Below are 10,496 nucleotides of genomic sequence, written 5' to 3' on the forward strand. Positions count from 1 at the left end.
TATAAACATTATGTATCATTTGGCTTCTGAGGAAAAGCCATCGCCTGACAAAAGGGGCCTCTCTTCTATATTATGGAGCCTGGTTCACACCAGTACAGCTCTCCTGACTTCTTTGGCTTGCTCCTAATTTACACCAGGAGAAGCACAGTCATGCATACATTAATTTCCCTCATTAATACGGAGAACCTCTTTGCTGAGAACCCCCATTTCATATTCTGCAGCTTGAAGGGCAGCACCACGCCTTGGGGTGGGCACCAGTGAGCCCACCAGAGCTCTGGGGTCTGCTTTCTGATCACTTGAACAGAGAACTTGGGTCAGTCCTGGAAAGGAGGAGCTGCTTGCCCAGCTCAGACGGCTCAGTCCATCACCATATGACACAGAGGAAGGGGAAGCAGAGCTATGAGGCCCTCAGACTGCATCATGTCCCCAGCACTGGGTACTGTCCTGCAGTCTACGTCTTTTACACATCGTTTTCCTGGCCCATCTGAGCCCTTCCTATAAACACAAGGAGGCTCAGGGTTGTTTTACACGTTACACAGAAGTTTTATCTCACCATTAAAATAATGAGAACTGGGATTTCTGCCAGCCTGCATCCCACGCTGGGGCTGCCCACTGGGATGATGCTGCAGGTGACCCCAACAGCGTGACCCCAACAGAGCGGATGAGGCTGCTTTGCTGATGTCTCAGTCCTACCCACCTTACAGGGATTTGCTAATTGAGATAAGCAAAATTCCTTTAACCTTGGCATTATCAGCTCACAGGGCCCATCTCTAGGACGAGTGTTTTCTTCCCTGGTTTTCCCCTATCCTTGAAGAGAGCACAGGAGCAAACCTGTGCATCAACGAAACCCCGAGCGATGCACAGGGATGTGCACAGGCACAGACCTGGGTTACCCCTAAAGAAAGGGAGGAGAGACATTTTTAATAACATATGAGCAAAAAAATCCACCTGGATGCAGAGATGCACACGTGGTATTTCAGGAGGAGTGGATGGTGTGGGAAATCTGTACCTGCACTCTTCCACTTGTCCAATCCCCTGGAACAAATCCCATATAACTGTCAGAAGGAAGCAGGTTTTTATCTAGTCTCTCCCCCAAAATGGCCACATCGTGTATTACAGCACCACATATGTTTCCATCATGTTGGGGAAGTTTTAGGAAGTATCCCTCATAAAACTCAAAATTATTACAAACGAGAACATGAAAAACAAATTGAGGAGGATCTGGTGTCGGGGGTTTTTCTCCAGCCCTTTTACGAGGAGCTCCCATTGCTGTTCCAAGCTCCCAGCACCGTGCTACCAGCAGGCAGAGCCTTGGCCAAGCAGAACCATACAAACTCAACCTCACCACTGATCCCAGTTGCAGGGCACGGTGCCTCCCTCTCTGCCAGCCTTGGAGTTGAGTCCCACCATCACAGTCATCGTGCCCGGGCACATGATGAGGAGATGTACCACAATCTGTACACTCTGTGCTATGCAGAGGCCTCCTCCTTCCTTCTCTGATTACTGACTGGGTGGGTGTGCACTGAAACAGCTGTGTGGGTTCCTCAAGGACACCGGTTGCCATCCGGCACAAAAGGAGCTGCTTTGCTCAGAGCCATTATGATCTGCTGTCGTAGCACAGCTCAGTACCCTCTGACTCAGAGCAGCCCAGGAAAAGAGGATCTTCTCTGAACTATTTGAACTGAAGACGTGATTTCAAGGAATGCTTGGAGGGAAGGCTTGGGGGAAGGCACACTGAGCTTCGTGTCCCCCTAGCAAAGGTCTTCACTTTCCTTCTCCACTCATTCGGCAAATGTTCTTCCCTCATCTTTCTCAGTACATCACTAAGTTCACGATAGAGGAGATGCAACCTGCAGTGAGAAAAGGGCATGACAAAAACATGCTGATAGCAGCTGGATCTCTCCCAAGCATCACACAGAACGCCAGAGGGCAAGTCAGATGGAGAACAGCATCCTCCTGAAACCCACTGCAAGGAGCAATGACAAGATACCACATATTCTGTGTGAGTCCCTTTGCTCTGCAGAATTTCTCTCACATCCTTCTGTTTTCTCCCACAGATCAGATGCAAATGGCAGGAGTACAGCCTGGGGTTGGGTCAGCAACACATGTATGTGAGCCTACAGAGGGGAGGGGAATCAACTCTTTGAAAGGGTAGATAACTGCAGGACGAGGGGAAATGGTTTTAAGTTGAGGGAGGGGAGATTTAGGTTGGATGTCAGGGGGAAATTCTTTACAGAGAGAGTGGTGAGGTGCTGGAACAGCTGCCCAGAGAGGCTGTGGATGCCCCGTCCCTGGAGGTGTTCAAGGCCAGGTTGGATGGGGCCCTGGGCAGCCTGGTCTGGCATTAGGTGGGAAGGTTGGTGGCCCTGCATGTGGCAGGGGGTTGGAGATTCATGATCCTTGAGGTCCCTTCCAACCCTGGCCATTCTGTGATTCTATGTGCACAGCATGAAATCTTCAGCACTACAGTTCATAGGGGAGAAAAGCTCCCAACAGGAACCTGAGTCAGGTGGGGAACGGGACAAAAGGGAATGTTGGCAGGGGCAGCTCTGTGAGCCCAAGGAAGCAGCATCGAGGCAGCTTTGCTCTCTTCCACACCAGTCCTCACTGTGAAAAGGCTGCAGGACTCCAGGCCAGACCGCGGCGTTTTTAAACAATAGGTAGCAAGCTGTGATCATAGGCTTGCATTGCATTAAGGTTAACCTAAGACATGTAAAATCCAGCCATCTCCATTTGGGGGATTTGTGGGAGGTTTTTCTGGTTACATGGTTTAAGCTGACTGCTCGGGGTGACTCCTTTCCCTCAACAGGATCCAGAGAAGTCCACTGCTGAGGCCAAGCCCAGTCCAGCCCCAGCTACAGCTGCTCCCCTGCCACCTCCTGGAGCTGAGCAGTGAAGAGTGGGGACTTTGCCAGCAGCACAGTGGTGATGGACCCAAGTCCTGCCCACTTACACCCCCAGCCCCTCCCTGGCACAGCTCTGCAGATGCTGGGAGGTGATGTCAGCCCTTCTGATGGACAAACCCCATCTCCAGCATGTGCTGAATGATGGAACCCTCCCAGGCTCTCAGCACTGCTCATGCAGTGTTTTCCCTGGGGACCACAGCCTCAAAATCTCTTCTAAAGAAACAACTCAGGGCATCAACAAGTCATCGTTTTTGTAACTCACACACTCAGCAGCTCCACCATTACTGACATCTTCATTTCATGACCCTGTACGCTCAGGGCCATCATGTACAGGTGAGAAAAGTGGAAGCTGAAACAAAATTCCTCTGTAAGGGTGATATCAGAGAGGCACATCTTTTTGACATCTTCCACCAGCTCATAGAACTCTTCGGACTGAGGGATTTTCTGGTGTGAAAAAGAACAAGCCCAAGAAAAGAAAAATAAAGGCTGTTAGCAAGGAGGAGGTGACACAAGGAATTGTCACCCTGCCAGCCCCCACTGTAGCTTTGCACCCAAACTGGGGCTACAAAAACCCCATTCCTGCATGCTGGGAGAGCAACCCAGCAGTCCCACAGCCCTGCAGCCATCCCAGCCTGCAGGGCAGCCTTCTGTCCAGGCCTGGACACAGCAGATCTCTGGCCCAAAGAACAGTCCAGCCATCCTGAACTGATTATTTTCAAATTATATTTGCTAAAAGCAACAAAAAGCAGAAGAGTTGGGGAAAAGAGGGAGGCACGTTGCTCCAATCATTTACATTTCAGTGACAGCTTTATGCACTTATTTCAAGCTGGCTTTGCAGAATCCCTTTATCAAGCGGTGCAAAGCTCTCCTGTAGGCTCTGCAGCATGGATTTTGAGGCCGTGGTAATGTCTTGGATGCTGTGCTGTGTGACCTCCCTCGAGCAGAAAGTGAGTCCAAGCCACTCCTGCACAGGGCTTTTGGCTGGACATGACCTGAAAGCATTTCTCCTTAACATCTCTTTGAAGTTAAACAAACTCAGACAAAACATATCAAAATCAATTGGGAGTTTTTTGAGACCTTTGCAGTGCTTTAAAAACCACTGTAGTACATTCAGCTGCACATGCAATGAGCCAACCAAACAGGCACAGATTCTGCAGCCTGCATTGGTGTAAAAAATGAGGAGAGGGAAGGGACTCTTCTACCAAAAAGCACTCATCCATATCTCTCCCTATTATATCACGCTGAATATTTGCAACTGGGCCCAGAGCAGAGTGCAGCCCACCTGCTGGTCTGTGTCTTTGCTCCCATCCTTTCTATGCTCTCTGGATATTTTGTTTTCTGGCCCAAACTACAGCCGCCCGCACAGCTCTGCAGCAGCTTTCGTCCTCCTGAGTGAAGCCCTGCCAATGCAAACCATGAGGGTGAGTGAGCTTCTCCCACCCCCACTCCCATGTGCTTCTCTGACCTCACTGAATCTCAGTATGAACAGATTGAAGACGACAAAAAAGCCCAGAAAGGTGGCAGTGATGTTGTACAAGAGGCTGTGCTTAAAGCCGTACCCATCCATCTTCTCCTGTAACTGCATCCAACCATCAACCTGCAAATGTAGTTAAGCAGAGAGTTACTTCCAAACCACAGCATAACTCACGAGTCATATGAAATAGTTCTCTTCTTTTTCTTTCTTTTTGAAAATTGAGGAGTTTCTCTGTTCCTTGGAGGTCTGAGCTGAAAGCAGACGGTGCAGAACTCATTGCTGTCTGCTTGAGAAATTTTCCCCTCTGAATTTGCAGGACCAGGTAGGGAAGTTTATCTATCAAAGTAAATTTTCCCAGGGATCAGGAATATGGAGAGCAGCTCACGCTGTCCCTGCTGCAGTCACAGGTTAGTTACAGGGCTTCTCCAAAACCCAGAATTTGTGATTTGGCTGATACAGACTGGAAAATGCTGCAGCTCTTATGGTCACTAAAGTGAAGGCTGAGAGGAAGGCAGAGAAAAACTGGAACCAGTCCATAGCATCTCCAGATTTGGGATTTCCATACAAACCATGTCCCAAAATGGCAAACACTGATGTCAGAAAGAACAGCAGGAATAGAGCATACAACACTCTATGTAGCGTCAGAATGAGGGACCCGATGAAAGACTGCAAGAGAGACAACAAGGGGATGCTCTGTAGGGAAGGAAGGAGATCCATGGGTAAGACAAGCAGGGATGAGGGCAGGGGAGCTGGGCTGGGGACACAGGAGGTGACATGAGGGCTCCCTGGGCATGGGATGGGTGCCAGCTCTGTGCAGAAACCACACAAACACCCCATTTCTCTACCTTTGCTTGGCATCCTCAGCAGCTGCTTTGTCCCTGTGCTTTGTCAGTCATGAGCATGCTGCTTCCAAAATACCTCTGCTGGACCCAGGAAGGGAGCTCAGCAACTCTCAGCATCTCCACAGGTCTCTGTATGGTTTTTAGCCCAATTTTGTGCCAGTGCCCAAGCTGCTGGGAAACAGCAGCATCAGCAATGCTCAGCTAGAGGATCCCTTGCCCACAGGTGGGGTGGTAATGCTGCACCCTGAAAGCACAGCTTGGGTTACACCATCGAGAGACGATGTGTCAGCAACCCCAAACACAGAGGAGACGATGCTGAGCACAACAGAGAGTCAACGTGGGCAGCACCCATCACAAAAAGTACACACCCAACCACACTGCCCTAAGAAGAGCCTCCAAACTGGAAGAGAAGTGTGAAACCCAGCATGATGGCACAAGCTCCGTGCGGATGGCAGAGGGCTCCCAGCCTGCTGGGCACACACAGGGAACAAAAGCCGCTCAGCGCCGTGAGCAGGAGACATTTTTGCCAAGTTATGTCACAGCGTCGGGCAGATCGGGGCTGGGGCACGTGGGCTGAAAGAAAAACAGCCACCCAGGGCCGAGGTGATGAGAGGGCCATAAAATGCTGTGCAGGACTGTCCCGACGTTCCCATCACCAGCGCTGAGCCAGGAGCCGCCCCGGAGTCCTCTGAGCTTTTATTAATAAGGAGCTTTGTGGTTCATAGCCTGCACGGGTAGTAAAGCGCCTCGGAATTAATCCCAAATATATTTGTTGAAAAAGCAGAAAAGTCGATTTTTATTTTTATTTTCTTTCTTTTTTTTTTTTTTTTTTCTTTTCTCAAGAACAACCTGGCGTTTTTAGAGTTTATTTTGAGATTGAAAGCAAGATGAATGGGGCCTACACTCGAAGAGGGATCGCAGCTAACAGAACGTCTCTGTATGGAATACAACAAGGAAATTATTTCCTCAAGGTGGAAATTTATTGCTCCAAGGTGGAAGGCAGAGTGTTTTAAAGAGGATTTTAATTAATAAAGGGAAACGTGCCAAGAATGTGTTGCATGTTTGAGCTCTCCGCATTAAATACTGCTAACCTGTTGAGGGCTAATTTAGACTTCAATTAATAAATTACTATACGCACAGAGTATAAACAACCTCCCACACCTTCAGCAAAACGCATGGAGGCGGCCCTATCGCATTTTAAAACAAATTTTAAGCCAAGAGGTGTTGTCTCTTGGGATGCCAAATGCCCAGGGCTCTCCTCTCCAGGTCAGGACATGGAGGCAGCACCCACAGCCCCCAGGTGGGACAGCACAGGGCATGCATAGCGCCTCTGGAACAGGAAGGGGTTGTGAGAGCCCAAAGAATTTTCACTTTTTATATTTTTTTCCCCCAAACAATACATTCTAGGCATTCTCACCCAACTCAGGGGGATGATTTCCCAGTGGCCCCCATCCCTTAGATGCTAAATCCCATTGACTTCCATCGAAACTTGGTTTTGCATGGACCAGATTTTCAAAGGTGTTCCAGCCCTTAAACCTACAGATTTGTGCCAAGTGGGATTTTTTCAAAGCACCTCAACATTTTAAGCGTCTCAGGGGAGAACGGTGCCAAATCTCACCCTACAGATCCCACCCCTGGTCTCTGGATGCAGCATCTCGGGGCTGTGATATCCTCAAATGAATGTGTGCCCCAAAGCTCAGATCAGCACACACCTCTCCACACACAAACATCTCCCGTTCTGCCACACACCCTTATGTTCCCATACGGTCAGCCAGTCCCAACAGGAGCATCTGATCCACCACGACAAAACTTTCCCTTATTTTGTGCACTTCCACACGCTGTCCCCTCTCCCAGCGACGCCGAATAATTAACATATAAAAGTCTGGTGATAAGTGAAGTTTACGATGCAAACCAGAGGAATGAGGGCTCAGAAGTGAACATTATAAGAGCCCTGTGCCCATAAACATCCCACTTCTGGTGGGCTACCCAGCCAATTAATCACACGCAGAAATGCTGGCCGAGCATTCATTGCCCACATAAGTTCCTTGCTGAAAAACAAACCTCTGGAGCTGTCAGGAGAATAGTAAGGAGGAGATGGTGTGCTGGAGAGAAAAATACACACAGAGCAAGAATAGGACGTGACCTGTGTTTTACAGGGTTTTTTTGTGTGTCTGCTCTGCTGCAGTAAAAAAGAAAAATCCGTCTTCTCAACGGGAGAAGGAGAAACAGGGAAAATAAATGCTGGCCAAGTTACAGGACTCTTAGAAAATCAGGAATTAGTTGTTTTTCAGTTTAATTTCTGAGCTGCTGCAAGCATCAGTTCCTCTCAGGGCAAAGCCTCCAATCCCTGGGGGCACAGTGAGGTGCTGGGCAGCACTCAGTTGGTACTGGACTCAGCTCTGGGTTTTGTGGGGTTCACTTACATAAGGAGACCCCAATAGGAGGAGAAGGGCCGCAGTTTAACCAGAGATCAGTGCCTTACCTTCATCCCCTCGCTGTACCTGAGGACCCTGAGGATGCGGATGCTCTGGAGCGTGTGGGTCATCTCCTGCAGATTGGAGCCTGTGGGGTGGATATTCAGGCAGAAGGCAATAAGGAGGATGTCCAAGGTGCCATATCTGCTCTTCCTGTAGCTGATGGGGTCCACATACAATTTCATCAAGTGCTCAGTGGTTTAAGCAGAGAGGAAGAACGCATCTGCCAGCTGCAGAGAGGAGCTCCCAGTTTCACTTTCAATGTCACCAACAACCCGCTCTGCTCCCAAGGACCTCTTCAAACCCACTGAGCTCAATTCTAAGCAGGGTTCTGGTCACATCCCTATGGATCCCCCTCAGCCCCTGCCCCAGGGACGTGCCCTGTGCTCCCACACCAGCAGCTGCTGGAGCTCTCAGAAATCTCCGCAGCTCATGACGGGGTTTCCTGACGTTAGCCAGGCCCGGCTCATATATTATGGGGATATATAATTAAGGCACAGAGGTTTGCATACAGTAGCTGGCTCGTGTGAGACAAGGAAATCAGGGTGTGTGACCAAGTGGGATTTTCAGTGTGAAAACTGAGTATTAAAAGGGTGCTTAAAACTGACTGTGCCAAACCCGCGAGGGGGGGAAGGGCTGCCATGGGGAGGACTGAACAATTGCATTTCAAGAACAATCATTATCGAATTAACTGAGAGGTTTGAAGCTTGCCCCTGAAATGCATTCCCTGGCACAGTCCCATCACAGCGAGTCCCTGGGTTTCTAGAAGTTTTGGATGTGCCACTGCTGGGTGGTCACTGGGACTGGGCCAGGTGCTGAGATGCCACGTGGCCACTGCCATGGATGTGCCACCATCCTGGGGAGGAATGGGGCTGCGTTTGTCCCCTCGTGGTGTGCCACTGTGACTCACCATGAAACGGGTGCTCAGCTTCAGCTGGTAGAAGCAGTCCATCTCCACAGGCAGGAGGATGGTGTTGCTGGAGATGATGAGCAACGTGAGCCTTTTGGACTTGGAGTTGTCCAGCAGTTTGTGCAGGGAGACACAGAGCTTGGGATCCCTTCTGCCAGAAAGAAGGGGAGAGATGGTGGGGCCAAGCAGCAAGGAGTGTTGAGAACAAGCAGCACCAATGGGCCCAGTTGCCCCCAGAGCTACGGGAAGGGCTGGGGTGCATGGCCATCCATCTTGCCTACGGACATGCTGGGCGGGTGCAACTGAATCCAGGTTGAAGACTTCTTTAGAAACTGCAAAAGGGAAATCCTGGTCCAAGTCTTCCTCCAGCCAGGCTGGCCCAGGACCAGCAGCTCCCACAGAAACAACAGCTGGAGGAACAACCCGATCATCACACGCACACTAATTCCAGCCTACAAGGAGCTTGCTCCACGTGTACCTGAACTGGAAGATGTGAGTGTGTCTTTTAGCTACATCACATAGAGAATAGGAGAACTTCATAAGAAAATTGGAGGTGGGTTGTCCTCCTTGGCATAAGCCTGGGTGCTCCATGCCACCCCATGGCACAGCAGGTGCTGGGATCTGCTGCTTGATGTCACCACTCTGTGAGGTCAAGCTGAGGAAACCCCACTGCTCCAGGATAAACAAAAACTCTGCGCTACAACAACAGACGTTGATGATTCTTAATTAATTGAGTTTGCATTGCTGAGCAGTTTAGGCAAACTATGCCTGTTTTGGCTTAAGATCTATGGAAATTATTGACAAAACTGCTTTTAATGCAGCCCTGCAGTGGGGAAGAGACCCCAAAAGCACTGACAGCCCTCCCATGGGCTCTGCCTCCACTAGCCACTGGCGTATAAGTGCTTGAGCACTTCTGTGCCACCACATCTGCCTGAGCCCAAAGCAGGGCCGCTATCAGCTCAACAAGGAGCACCATCGCAGCACGGAGCTTCCCCTTGCACTGCTGCAGTCCTGTGTCCTGCAGCCCAGCCTGGCTCTCGCAGAGCACCGCTGGCAGCCGTGTCTGGACTGCCTCCAAAGTCCGTTTGCAAGTGACTTGTCAGCTCCTCACCAAAGGGTCCAACTCTGCAACAGATCTTCGGCACGAGCAGCGCTTACATAAACACAGCCTTTGATGTCAGCGGGAGAACTCACATCCATGTTTGCTTTCTGCTTTTTTTTTTTTTTTTCTTGGGGGAAAAGAGAAAGGGAATGAACAATTGCTAATTTATTTCAATTTGTCAGCATCGCTGTGCCTGCTAGCCTGGCTGCTCCGTGAGAGCTTCTTCCAGGACACACATATGTTTGGCTCATCCTGAGCTGCAGCTTTGCTTAAGCCACAAATATTTGTTGCTTGGCACAAACAATTGTGAAAAACTGAACCTAGCTCACGCTGAGGATCTCACTAGCTTCAGTTAATTGGCAATTGGCTCATTAATCTGAGGCTGAAAAAGCCAGAGGATGCGCACATATCTACCAGCTCAGAGCTTTCAAAATTGATGTTGTAGGCTCAGGAAGCAGAAAGGGGCAAGGAGGAGCCCTCGTGCTGGGGTGAGAGGCCACCTCCTGCTGCACCAGGTGTGCATCCTGCAGTTTACTGGAGCTGGGCTCCCAGTTTGGGGAAAGGAAGGGATAACAGACCGGTCCTGTTCCTGAGCAGTCCTCGGGCTGCTGGGACCCGAGCAGCAATTCCCAGCTAGGAGTGCACTGCAGGCATCCCTCGTGCTCTGCTCTCCCAGCCCTGTGTGTTCAGTTTTTAATTTCCTGTGGCTGCAGATTAGTGTTGCAGGGTCTGCACTTCCCAGTGGCTGCGGGGTGGGTTGGTGAGGTGGCTCAGCTGAGATGCACACA

Source organism: Phasianus colchicus, chromosome 15 (assembly GCF_987193195.1).
Source record: "Phasianus colchicus chromosome 15, bPhaCol1.hap1.1, whole genome shotgun sequence".
In the NCBI taxonomy this organism is placed as follows: domain Eukaryota; kingdom Metazoa; phylum Chordata; class Aves; order Galliformes; family Phasianidae; genus Phasianus; species Phasianus colchicus.